Here is a 13,481-nt window from a genome sequence, read left to right on the forward strand (position 1 = left end):
CCAACTCAAGATGCGTTCCCCCAAAAAGCGATCGGGGCAGGCGGCCCCTTGCGGGGTCGCGCCGAAGTGCCGCCCCCCGTCGTCATGGCCTGGTATCAGAGATGGCGGACAACGGGACGGGGGGACCGGACACCGGTCCCAAGATGGCGGCCCCCGGTGCCCCCGCACCCCCGTTGATGGGCTTACTAGGCGCGCATGGAAGACGCTCGCGCTCGTTCCTCTTGTCGGCATGGACATTGGGACCGCTGGGGCCGCGCGCGGCTGAGGCCCCTAGCGAGCAACCCCGACACCCCGTCGGCGCCTTCGACAGCAGCAGCCACAAGGTACCACCAATATCTTTGGGACACAATTGCGCTAACCTTGGATCGCAGGTGAACCAAGCCGCGCCTATAGCCATGCACCTCAGGGCGTTGGCCCTGCCCCAGGCGGGTGCAATGCACTGGGGGCTGCGTGGGAGGAACCCGACGCCAGAGATCCCCCCGCACTGCACGGTGCGAGGCGCCACCGCGACGGTGGCGCGCGCCACCTGAAGGTAGGTGATGTCGCTTGAAACTACGTCGGTATTTCCCCAAAGAGGAAGGGATTATGCAGCACAACGGCGGTAGGTATTTCCCTCAGATATGAAACCAAGGTTATCGAACCAATAGGAGAACCAAGCAACACAACGTAAACAGCCCTTGCACACAGATAACAAATCCTCGCAACCCGATGTGTTAAAGGGGTTGTCAATCCCTTTCGGGGTACGGCGCCTCAAGATAGGCAAACGGACATGAGGTAAATTTGTAGTAGATTGGAAGATAGATGGCAAATAAAATAAATAGAAATAAAAAGCAGCAAATTATTTTTGTATTTTTGGTTTAATAGATCTGAAAATAAATGCAAGGAAAATGTAGATCGCAAAGGCAAATATAAGAGAAAGAAGACCAGGGGGCCGTAGGTTTCACTAGTGGCTTCTCTCGAGAAAAATAGCAAACGGTAGGTGAACAAATTACTGTTGGGCAATTGACAGAATTTCGAATAATCATGACGATCTCCAGGGAATGATCATTATATAGGCATCATGTCCAAGATTAGTAGACCGACTCCTGCCTGCATCTACTACTATTACTCCACACATCAACCGCTATCCAGCATGCATCTAGTGTATTAAGTTCATGAAAAATGGAGTAATACAATAAGAACGATGACATGATGTAGACAAGATCTATCTATGTAGAGATAGACCCCATCGTTTTATCCTTAGTAGCAACGATACATACGTGTTGTTTCCCTTTCTGTCACTGGGATCAAGCACCGTAAGATCGAACCCACTACAAAGCACCTCTTCCTATTGCAAGATAAATAGATCAAGTTGGCCAAACAAAACCCAAATACCGGAGAAGAAATACGAGGCTATAAGCAATCATGCATATAAGAGATCAAAGAAACTCAAATAACTTTCATGGATATAAAAAGATAGATTTGATCATAAACTCAAAGTTCATCGATCCCAACAAACACACCGCAAAAGAGTTAAATCATATGGATCTCCAAGAGACCATTGTATTGAGAATTCAGCGAGAGACAGGAAGCCATCTAGCTACTAACTACGGACCCGAAGGTCTACAAAGAACTACTCACGCATCATCAGAGAGGCACCAATGGAGGTGGTGAACCCCATCCGAGAAGGTGTCTAGATTGGATCTGGTGGTTCTGGACTCTGCGGCAGCTGGATGAATATTTCGTCGATGCCTTTATGGTTTCTAGAATATTGGGGTATTTATAGAGCAAAGAGGCAGTTCGGGGGCACCCGAGGTAGGCACAACCCACCAGGGTGCGCCTAGGCCTCCTGGCGCGCCCTGGTGGGTTGTGCCCCCCTCGGGGCACCCCCAGGCGCAACCAGGGCCCGTTGTGTTCCTTCTGGCCCATAAAAATTCTCCGTGCAGTTTCGTGGCATTTGGACTCAGTCTGATATTGATTTTCTGCAATGTAAAAAACATGGAAAAAACAGCAACTGGCACTTGGCACTATGTCAATAGGTTAGTACCAAAAAATGATATAAAAAGACTATAAAATGATTATAAAACATCCAAGATTGTTAATATAAGAGCATGGAACAATAAAAAATTATAGATACGTTGGAGACGTATCAGCATCACCAAACTTAACTCCTACTCGTCCTCGAGTAGGTAAGTGATAAAAACATAATTTTAGATGTGGAATGCTGCCTAACATGTCATATCATATTCTTTTCTTTATAGCATGGACATTTGGACTTTTATGTGATTCAAAGCAATAGTCTAGTTTTGACATAATAATGTAGATACTGAAGCATATCAACAAGCAACCATGTCTTTCAAAATATCAACGCTAAAATAAGTTATCCCTAGCCTATCATGCTCAACCATTGATCCATTCATGAAACACACTCGAATATTAGCTACACCCAATACTTAAGTACGATCATAATGCCTCCTAGTTGGTGCTTTTGTAAGAGAGGATGAAGACTCAAAATTCAAAATAAAAATTGCATAAAGTAAAAGAAAAGCCCTTCGTAGAGGGAAGTAGGGATTTGTAGAGGTGCCAGAGCTCAAAGCACAAAAATTAGAGATAAAAACATTTTGGGAGGTGGATCCATCCCACCAACGAAAACGACTTAGAGTTCCCAACACTTTCCATGCTACATATGCCATAGGCGGTTCCCAAACAGAAAATAAAGTTTATTCCTTTTTCCACCATACTTTCACTTTCCATGGCTAACCGTATCCACGGGTGCCCTCCATACCAAAACTTTCCAAGGAATTTATTATTTTGCCTTACTCTCGTGCAATGAAAAGTGAATAAACACTCATTGTGAGAATAACACATCCAGCATGGAAAATATTAGCCACCCCCCACCGCTCCGCGAGCGAAACAAACACACAAAAGAGAAGTTTATTTTGAAAATTAGAGATGGCACATGCAAATTTGCTTAGAACGGCAAAAGAATACCGTATATAGGTAGATATAGTGGACTCATGTGGCAAAACTGGTTTAAAGGATTTTGGATGCACAAGTAGAGATCATACTTAGTGCAAAATGAAGGCTAGCAAAAGATTGGGAAGCAACCAACCAAGAAACGGATAATCTCATAAGCAAGCATTAAGCATGAATAACACCAAATAATGCACCACAAGTAGGATATAATTTCATTGCATGACTATTGACTTTCGTACTTGCATAGGGAATCACAATCCTTAACACCAATATTCTTACTAAAGCATAATTACTCATCAACATAACTCACATATCACATTATCATATCTCAAAACTATTACTAAGAATCAAGTTTATTTTTGCCCAATGATCTTCATGAAAGTTTTTATTATAACCTTCTTGGATGTCTATCACTTTGGGACTAATTTTCATGTGTTGCTTTTCATAAGCTCAAACAAATATAAATGAAGATCATGAGCATAATTCTTTTTCTTTCTCTCAAAATAATTTAAGTGAAGCAAGAGAGAATTTCTTCAAAATTTACTAACTCTCAAATAAATCTAAGTGAAGTAAGAGAGCGTTCCTTCAAAAATTACTAAGCACACCGTGCTAAAAAAGATATAAGTGAAGCACTAGAGCAAGTCCATAGCTCATAAAAATTTAAGTGAAGTATAGAGAGCAATTCTAAAAATTCATGACATCATTTTAGCTCTCCCAAATAGGTGTGTCCAGCAAGGATTGATGACTTAAAATGCAAAATAAAACAAGCAAAGACTCATATCATACAAGACGCTCCAAGCAAAACACATATCACATGACGAATAAAAATATAGCTTCGAGTAAAATACAGATAGTCGTTGGAAGAAAGCGGGGATGCCACTCGGGGGCATCCCCAAGCTTAGTTGGTTGCTCATTTTTGGATAATAGCTTGGGATGCCGGGGCATCCACAAGCTTAGGCTCTTCTATCCTTCCTTCATCCATCGTAAGATAACCCAGAACTTGAAAACTTCAATCACACAAAACTCAACAAAACCTTCGTGAGATCCGTTAGTGAAAGAAAAATAAATCACTACTATAAGTGTTGTATCAAACCAATTCATATTTTGTTTTTGTATTATATCTACTGTATTCCAAGTTTTCTATGGCAAAAACTCATCAAATAAAACCATAGAGCCATCAAAATAAACACACAACACAAAGAAAATAGAATCTGTCAAAACAGAACAGTCTGTAGCAATCTGATTTGTTCGAATACTTCTGGAACTCCAAAAATTCTGAAAAACTAGGACGACCTGTGTAATTTGTATATTAATCTTCTGAAAAAATAATCAGGGCAAAAGATCTTTCCGATCAAATATGAGAATTGTTTTCGTGAGCACAAAGTTTCTGTCTTTTTCAGCAAGATCAAACAACTATCACCCAAGAAGATCCTATCAGTTCTACTTGGCACAAACACTAATTAAAACACAAAAACACAATCATAGCAGTATCATAATTGTGCTAAAACTCAATAACAGAAAGCAAAAAGCAAAAATAAAATTTATTCATTGGGTTGCCTCCCAACAAGCGCTATAGTTTTACGCCCTTAGCTAGGCATCAAGCAAGGATCTAAGTTTTGTCTTTCTCAAACCCGGGAGGCTCTTTACGCTTCCCTAAATTCTCCGGTAAAGAAACCATCTTAAGATCCAAAATATCCAATCGCTCGTTGCAAAGAGTAATCAAGGTATTCATGCGATTGATACTACCTTTGTGGTGTTTGAGGGGTTCATTTTATTTCTGCATTTCAACCATATGTTTATGCAAATCACCAAGTTTTTCCAACATTTCAACTCCCTGGGGGATGAAAGAAAACCCCTTCTTTTGAGGTGGAATTCCCAAGAACCCTTCTAAAATTTCATTGGCAGCATTGGCATCAAGCTCAATAAAATTTCCTTTAGCGGCAAAATCTAGAAGTTGCCTATGATGCAAAGCCAAACCTATGTCAAAATTACGAAGCAAAACCATAGCGTCCCCCTTTAGATTGGAAATACGATACTATTCCATAAGCCTATACCAGGCATCTTTCAAATTTTCTCCTTGTCTTTGCTTGAAGTAAAGAACTTCAAAATCGGGTGACAAAGGACGAGTGGGAGCGCTAGCCATCAAGACTGGAAAGCAACAGAACAGCGAACAAAAAAGAGAGGCGAATAAAACGGCAATTTTTTGTGAAGTGGGGGAGAGGAAAACGAGAGGCAAATGGCAAATAATGTAAATTGCGACGAGATGAGATTTGTGATTAGGAACCTGGTATATGTTGAAGATCCTCCCCGGCAACGGCGCCAGAAATTCCTTTTGATGTCGCTTAAAGCTACGTCGGTATTTCCCCAAAGAGGAAGGGATGATGTAGCACAGTGGCGGTAGGTATTTCCCTCAGATATGAAACCAAGGTTATCGAACCAGTAGGAGAACCAAGCAACACAACATAAATGGCCCCTGCACATAGATAAAAAATCCATGCAACCCGACGTGTTAAAGGGGTTGTCAATCCCTTCCGGGTTACGGCGCGTCAAGATAGGCAAACGGACGTGAGGTAAATTTGTAGTAGATTGAAAGATAGATCGCAAATAAAGTAAATAGAAATAAAACGCACCAAGGTATTTTCGTATTTTTGGTTTAATAGATCTAAAAATAAATGCAAGGAAAAAGTAGATCGCAAAGGCAAATATATGAGAAAGAAGACCGGGGGGCCGTAGGTTTCACTAGTGGCTTCTCTCGAGAAAAATAGCAAACGGTGGGTGAACAAATTACTGTTGGGCAATTGACAGAACTTCGAATAATCATGACGATATCTAGGCAATGATCATTATATAGGCATGACGTCCACGATTAGTAGACCGACTCCTGCCGGCATCTACTACTATTACTCTACACATCGACTGCTATCCAGCATGCATCTAGTGTACTAAGTTCATGGAAAAATGGAGTAATGCAATAAGAATGATGACATGATGGAGACAAGATCTATCTATGTAGAGACAGACCCCATCGTTTTATCCTTAGTAGCAACGATACATACGTGTCGTTTCCCTTTTTGTCACTGGGATCAAGCACCGTAAGATCAAACCCACTACAAAGCACCTCTTCCGATTGCAAGAAAATAGATCAAGTTGGCCAAACAAAACCCAAATACTGGAGAAGAAATACGAGGCTATAAGCAATCGTGCATATAAGAGATCAAAGAAACTCAAATAACTTTCATGGATATAAAAAGATAGATCTGATCATAAACTCAAAGTTCATCAATCCCAACAAACACACCGCAAAAGAGTTACATCATACGGATCTCCAAGAGACCATTGTATTGAGAATTCAGCGCGAGAGAGGAAGCCATCTAGCTACTAACTATGGACCCGAAGGTCTACAAAGAACTACTCACGCATCATCGGAGAGGCACCAATGGAGGTGGTGAACCCCATCCGAGATGGTGTCTAGATTGGATCTGGTGGTTCTGGACTCTGCGGCGATTGGATGAATATTTCGTCGATGCCTTTAGGGTTTCTGGAATATTGGGGTATTTATAGAGCAAAGAGGCGGTCCGGGAGGCACCCGAGGTGGGCACAACCCACCAGGGCGCGCCTGGGCCTCCTGTCGCGCCCTAGTGGGTTGTGCCCCTTGGGGCACCCCCCAGGCGCAGCCAGGGCCCGTTGTGTTGCTTCTGGCCCATAAAAATTCTCCGTCGAGTTTCATGGCATTTGGACTCCGTCTGATTTTGATTTTCTGCGATGTAAAAAAACATGGAAAAACAGCAACTGGCACTTGGCACTATGTCAATAGGTTAGTACCAAAAAATGATATAAAATGACTATATAATGATTGTAAAACATCCAAGATTGATAATATAACTGCATGGAACAATCAAAAATTATGGATACATTAGAGACGTATCAATAGGTCCTCCACCGGGTAAGGCGCCGGCGAGTCCTTCCCCCGGTAGAGGGCCTGTGACGGCCTGACCACCGCCAGCGTAGCCCCTTGCCCCTTGGTCTCGTCCTTGGTTTCGAGACGCCCCAATGGTGGTCAGGGTACGCGCCGGGCGGGGTCCTCGCCAAGTGCAAGCAATCCCCGTGAAGATCTCCGCTCGTGACACTCTCACATAATAATGAGTTGGGGTTGTACCCGCCCCGGAGTCCCCTGAGCGTCGCCCTTGGGCCTCACGGGGGCTCCCACCCACGTCCAAGTGGAAGCACCATGCTCCGCGCTGGCCGTCGACACCGTCCCCCAATGACTATGCCCACGCCTAGTGGAAGCACTGAGCTTCGGCTGGTGAGAAGACTAGTGTAGGCGCCGGACGCGGCTATCCCTTTTTGCCCTTTTTTGTAGCACAATTTGCTGTCTTTGGAATGAGATTTGGAGTTTTGCGTGCTTGTTTAAAAAAAGGGGGAACTTTTTGATTTGTAGTGTCTTCTTGTTCTCTGGTCTGTGTTAAAAGCATGGCTCATGCCTGCTACTCCCCCCTCGAGCGCCCCGCGAGAGGGGGCGAGTGTGGTGTGCGAACTTAGGCTAGCCCAAACAGCGGCAGGGCCCCCCGGGGCCCAGGGGCGTAACCACCATGGGCCGTCACGCACACCTTGCCAAAACATGGCAATTGGCTCCTCGCCCGGCGCTCTCGGACGGCCCAGCAGGCGTGTCATGAGGCTCAAGCCCCCGCGGGCCCCAAAAGGGCCCGCCTCAGGAGTGAAGTGTGTCCGCGATACAAGGACCCCCTCACACTGGTATGCGTCGGTGCTATACAGATGGTTTTTAACCCCTTTCCGCAATGGCATTTGGGACCGTCACCAAGTGAGTGTGGGCGATAGGCTGTCCTTCCCACACGACCCAGAAACCATCCGGGATATTGAGCAATGATCGAGAGGCCTTCCAAAATGTAATCGTGTGCGATGCAGCGCACACACTAAATTCTTTCGCACATGTGGTATCGGTGATTAAACGTTTCTAATGACGCAGTGAAACCATACGGTCTGTCGTAATGAACCATTTGGGAAAGAGTATGTAAGGCACACGGGCCAACATATGAACTGTGTGTGATTTGTGCCCCATCGCACACTTGTTTTCTGCATAATCCGTCTGCCATGCAAGACTCCATCGCACATGTTTCCCAACAATTACCGTCTGCGATAATGTTCTATCACAAATGGTTCATGAGCCCCTTTGCACACATACAAGTGCTGCAGACCATTTGTGATCTGTTGGGTATCAACGACGGTTGCCGCAAGAGTGACTTGTGCTTTTCGTTTGGGATCCCACACGTTTCCTGAAAAAATTACGACTGGGATTGTATTTTACATTGGGCACGGTTTACTCAGAGTTCTCGTGTGCGATAACACGCTATCACAAGTGGTTCCGGAGACCCTACGCACACGTAGTAGCACTTCAAATCGTTTGCGATTTGCTGTGTATCACCGATGCTTCCGCTACGATTGACGTATGCTTTCCGATGTGGATCGCACACACTCATTTAGTTGAACCGTGTGCGGAGCAATTGCCAGGTTAAAACAAAAATATCCCATTTTGAATCGGCATGCAAAAATCAAATTCGCCACAATCTTCGATTGAACAAATAAACAAAAATATCACATTTTGAATCGGCACGCAAAAAGAAAATTTGCCACAATATTCAATTGAACAAATAAACAAAAATATCCCATTTTGAATTGGCACGCAAAAAGCAAATTCGCCACAATATTCAGTTGAACGAATAGTGTACACAGGAAGAACATTCATTAGATTTCGCAACAATTGCAATTGAACATATGGTAGCTAAATTCCAATGATTTGTCCACACATATATGCATTACATAATTAATCATAGTGTGCGAAATAGGAAGACCACATCAGATGGAAAACAATGGATACATGCATATATCTTTAGCGGCTAACTCTTACTCAATGTTTCAGGAGAAGGCATACTGAAATCTTCATTATCACCAGTGGGATTGATGTAGTGATCCAGGAAGAAGTCGCTGATAAATCTCCGAACCATCAGCAATTCACCAGCCGGGAGCGGTCCAGGGGTCCTCGGTTTTGAGATGATCTGCAGTATTTTTAAGATCAAAATGTGCCATATGAGTGGAGTATAAGATATTAATTAAGATAGGCTTACTGGTACAAATTCGCGAGGATCGTCACAACTATCAGCAAATTTGCAGATCGAGATCATGTGTCTGCAAACATAGTATCCACAAAGGTTGGTCCCTGCTTCTTGCTGAGGACACTGAATTTTTTTGTACAGAATTAGTCATGTATTTGTCCTATTAGGAACAACCTAACCGGTGTTAGATGTATTATTTTTTGCTTGGACAAAATAGAAAGAGGTTTATTTAGAAGCTTGAACATTTGACTAGCATAAGAAAAGCTATTTGCAGTATGTTGGATAAATTTTCCGAAAATAACGGATTTTGGTGTGTTACCAGAGAAAGTATCTCGTGCTGCAGAGGTATTTCCCTCTTGAATAGGTTCCCTAGTTTAGTTTTCCATAATGCGAGCACACTTCAAATGATGATGAATTTTGAAAACATCAATTATTGAACCAGATATGAATACAAATTAATTTTAGCATCATACAATTCAATACCTATCCATGAATTGCTGAAGATGCGTCAGATCTTGAGCGTTTGTTGACTCTCTGAGAGAATCGATGTAGTAAACTGTGTTCTTGTTTGGAACAATGGATACCAATATCAAGTGATTGCGACATATTAAGATAGCCATGAACTTACGAATTATGTCGAACTCTGAAATACAATTAGTGTATGCGTGGTTGTTTACTTGACTTACCATTCATGATATGGCCATAGAAGTGATTCTGCATGGGACGTGTTTTCGAAGAGACGGAGGACTGTTTTAATGGCCCAGTCCCGTAGGTCCTTACCATGTATTGGTGTGCCATTTTCTAATTCAGGATCTATACAATACACACTCTCCCTTTTTCTTATCTGCGGCTTCAATCCCCTGAGAGGAATAAAATGCACTTAGCTGTTTATCATTTACAGCCTTGTATGGAGAAGTTGATAAGAGTTTGTTAAGTACTTACAAAATCAGGCATCTAACAAGAGTGGCATCGAGCTCGTTGAAGTTGAAGAAGAGATGTAAGTCCTCGAAACTCACATCGATGGAACCAGCATCGTGTCGGAAATGATCTTTGTTGTAGTGGACTAGCAAACCATGATGACCTACTGATATTTGATCCATGCAATATTCATGTAACTTGCGGCAACTGGAGCTGCACTTATCAAAGTATTCGCCAACAAGAAATGGCTGCCATGGACGTAATTGCGTGCTTAAAGTATGTCTGCTTTACTTTTAGCAAGAAACAAATCTACTTCTTCATTATCGATGCCGTCAGAAATAATATTACTCCCCGATTTGAACAACCTGCTGTTAATTTGGTTCTGGGCGATGAGTGCTTTAAGTAAGAGGCAATCATTCTCTTTCCTCTTCACTTTCCCGCCGCGCTTCCTCGTGGTCGTGGGTGTAGCCTTTTTGGCCACTTCCTTCTTGGTACTTGAAGCATTTCTGGCAGAACGTCTGGTTGGCTGCAAGGTAGACCACCAAGCAGATGGTGAAGCTTCGATGGACTGCTGGCCTATAGGAGCAGAGGCATTAGACTGCTGACCATGGCGTTGAAGCTATGTTGGGTTTCTGTGCAGGTGGTGCCAACTTGTCGGCGTGCTGAGGAGGCCGTGCCAACGCATTGGTTTGCTGAGCAGGAAGTGCTGACGCATTGGTATGCTGATCACGCGGCTGCGGACTTACGGACTAATGAGCAGTCGGTTCTGGACCTATAGACTGCTTAGCAGGCGGTTCCGAAGCATCAGATTACTTAGCAGTCCATTCCACCAGGTTGGTCTGCTGAGCATGTGTTGTAGTTGGGTCTCCCCCTGCTGCTTCAACGGCCGGCATCTGAACCGGTGGTGCATCTTTAGCAGTTGTAGGCCTTGCCACTGGCTGCTTTAGGGCGGAGGATGACATGGCCTGTATGCCACAAAGTCGGGCCGGCTGATCACAGGTTGATGCATCAGCCCGCGAGAGCTCCCGTGGCAAGCAGAGCGTCACTGGTTGAGGAGCGACAGTGGTTGCTCTTAGCAGGGCTTCAGGGATCTCATCGATGAACTCTATTTCCTTTCGTGGCCACTGGATGTAATGTAATAGTGTTTCTCCCAAGGTCCCTTGCTCATCAAAGTCTCCTAGGACATTCTTCAGGGCAAATTCATTGAATCCAGGCTTTACTTCAGTCACGTAGCACTTCACACAGCCCGACTTTAATGACACATTGTCCAACAAGAGGCCATCTTCCAAGAAGGGTGGGCAAACCCAAGTTGTTGCACATTTTAATGTACCTTCATAATGTGTAAGCACGCCCTTCAGTCTGTCTTTCATTCCAGATAGATCAGATATAGCATCATCACAAGCAGTTGCAGTCTCAGTGTCGCTGGGGTCAGTTGATGCAAAACTACTCTTATGCAGTGTTGTCGCGCAATAGGCAACATCCTCCATGCCCGCCTCCCCTCCCATCTGCTGGCTATCTGTCAGTGTTAGAGTCTTCTGCATCATCATTGACTCCTCAACATCCTTTCGAACAGTCGGATAAATCTCCTTCCTCAACCTTTCATACAATGCATTCTGCTTCATTTCACTCCTCTCTTTTTTCATGCCGAGCCTCTCTTATTTGTTGAGTGTGAAAGCCCTCTTGTGCGGGACATTAACACCTATGCCCCCTGCACGGCCAGGGGGCTCTTTTGTTTCCAGAGCAGCGGACAGAATGTCACATGGCCCTGAGTTCCTATAGAACCTTCCAGGGATCTTGGAAGCCTCTAACATCACTTGATACAGTTCAGCGTCATGTGAGTTTTCAAAGTAATAAGTTCCGTCATCACGCCTCTTTGCACGTGCCCGCAAGTAGTCTCTGGCGCGTTGGCCCCTAATTTCACTAAAGGTCGGATTCCCACCTGCCGATACTGCTTCTTTGTCCTCCTGGTCCCATATCAGTTTCATGCCGTAGTATCCTGCCACACCCATACGGGGGGGGTGTATGTTCTTCTTCTGAAGTTCCGATTGCTTGAAACTCTTCTCAGCAAACTCTTTAGTTTCCCTGACCCTTTTGAATTCTGCCCAGTATGCCTTTGTAATTTGGGGGTATGCGGGGATTGGGTCCTTGCCTTCACTCAAGTACTTCTTGTACAGCACGTGCTTCCAGTTTCTCCAAGCATCCCTAGCCTTCTTCAGTGCAGCGGGTTCCACCTGCATTCTCCACTGCTCTAGAACGTTGAAGTGATCCATGATCTCCCGGACTATCCTTCGCCTTGTTTCTATGTCAGCCTTCCGAAACCCCGGTAGATTAATGTTGAGCCTTGCCCTGCCAACAAATCCACACACACTCCTGAAGCTCATGCGTGCTTTATCTGGTTTAGACGGAGCCCAAGACTTTAAATCAATCTCGGTTACTTCATATACACCTTTAGGCTGGTGTGTGGGCTTCCATGGAGCGTTTCTCCGTGTCCTGACCAGAAGGGTAATTGCTGCAGCGCTATCCCATTCAAGATTACTTGATCCCTCACAATCTACTGAAGACCTAGGGTTGTCCGAATCAGATGAAGATACATCGCCTGAAGCATGAGTGCTATCGCTGCTACTCAGCATCTACAGAGAACACATGCGGAACTCAGGAAAGGAGGATAAGCATCAAAATAACAACTTGGTATCAAGCTTTCTAAACATGACATGCAATAATTTAGACAATGTACGGCTAATTTGTTAAGTTTGTGTGACTCGGGCGCCCACGATCTGTAAATAAGCAGTAACTTATTGGAACACATAAAGCTTATATGTAGTAAGGAAGGTAGATAATGAACATATATACGCTCTCCGTTATTTTATAGCCAATTTGGGAACATACGGAACGAAAGAGGAAGAGGGATTGCGAGGAAATATGCCTCACCGCGATGGAGAGCAGTAACTAAAAGGCTTCTTAATGCAAACCCGGCCGGACCATAGGAGAGGCGAGGGTTACTACATCGATATGCTCAAGGGCGGCTGGCGAGAAAACAAAGATGGTGAGGCGCGGGCCACCGCGTGTTGGGAACGGCAGTGGAGGTAGGCTTGACGCTGAAGAGTGGGCACACAGCCGGGGTGAGCATGGCGGCGCCGGAGAGTGTTCTGCTGTGGATCTGGGGGAGGGGAGCTGGCGGTGGAGATTGGGTGGACTAGTTGAGTGAAACGCGGGCGGACGGTGGGGGGTGTTGGCGGCCTAGGTGAAAAGGGTGAAAAATATCCCCGATTGCCGCGCGGAAAGTCCTATGCAAACGGTTGCCTCTAAGCGCTCGTGTGCACAAAGAGAATAATTTCGTTTGAAATGAAGACGTACTAATTTTGAAATGAAAACGTGAGTCAATCGTTTCTCCTCTAAAATTTTCCCACGTAAAGCAATCACAATTATATCATGGGTTTGATTTGCTGGCACATTTCAGGTATCGTGTGCTATACGTAAGAC

This window comes from Triticum aestivum, chromosome 2D, assembly GCF_018294505.1.
Source record: "Triticum aestivum cultivar Chinese Spring chromosome 2D, IWGSC CS RefSeq v2.1, whole genome shotgun sequence".
Lineage (NCBI taxonomy): Eukaryota > Viridiplantae > Streptophyta > Magnoliopsida > Poales > Poaceae > Triticum > Triticum aestivum.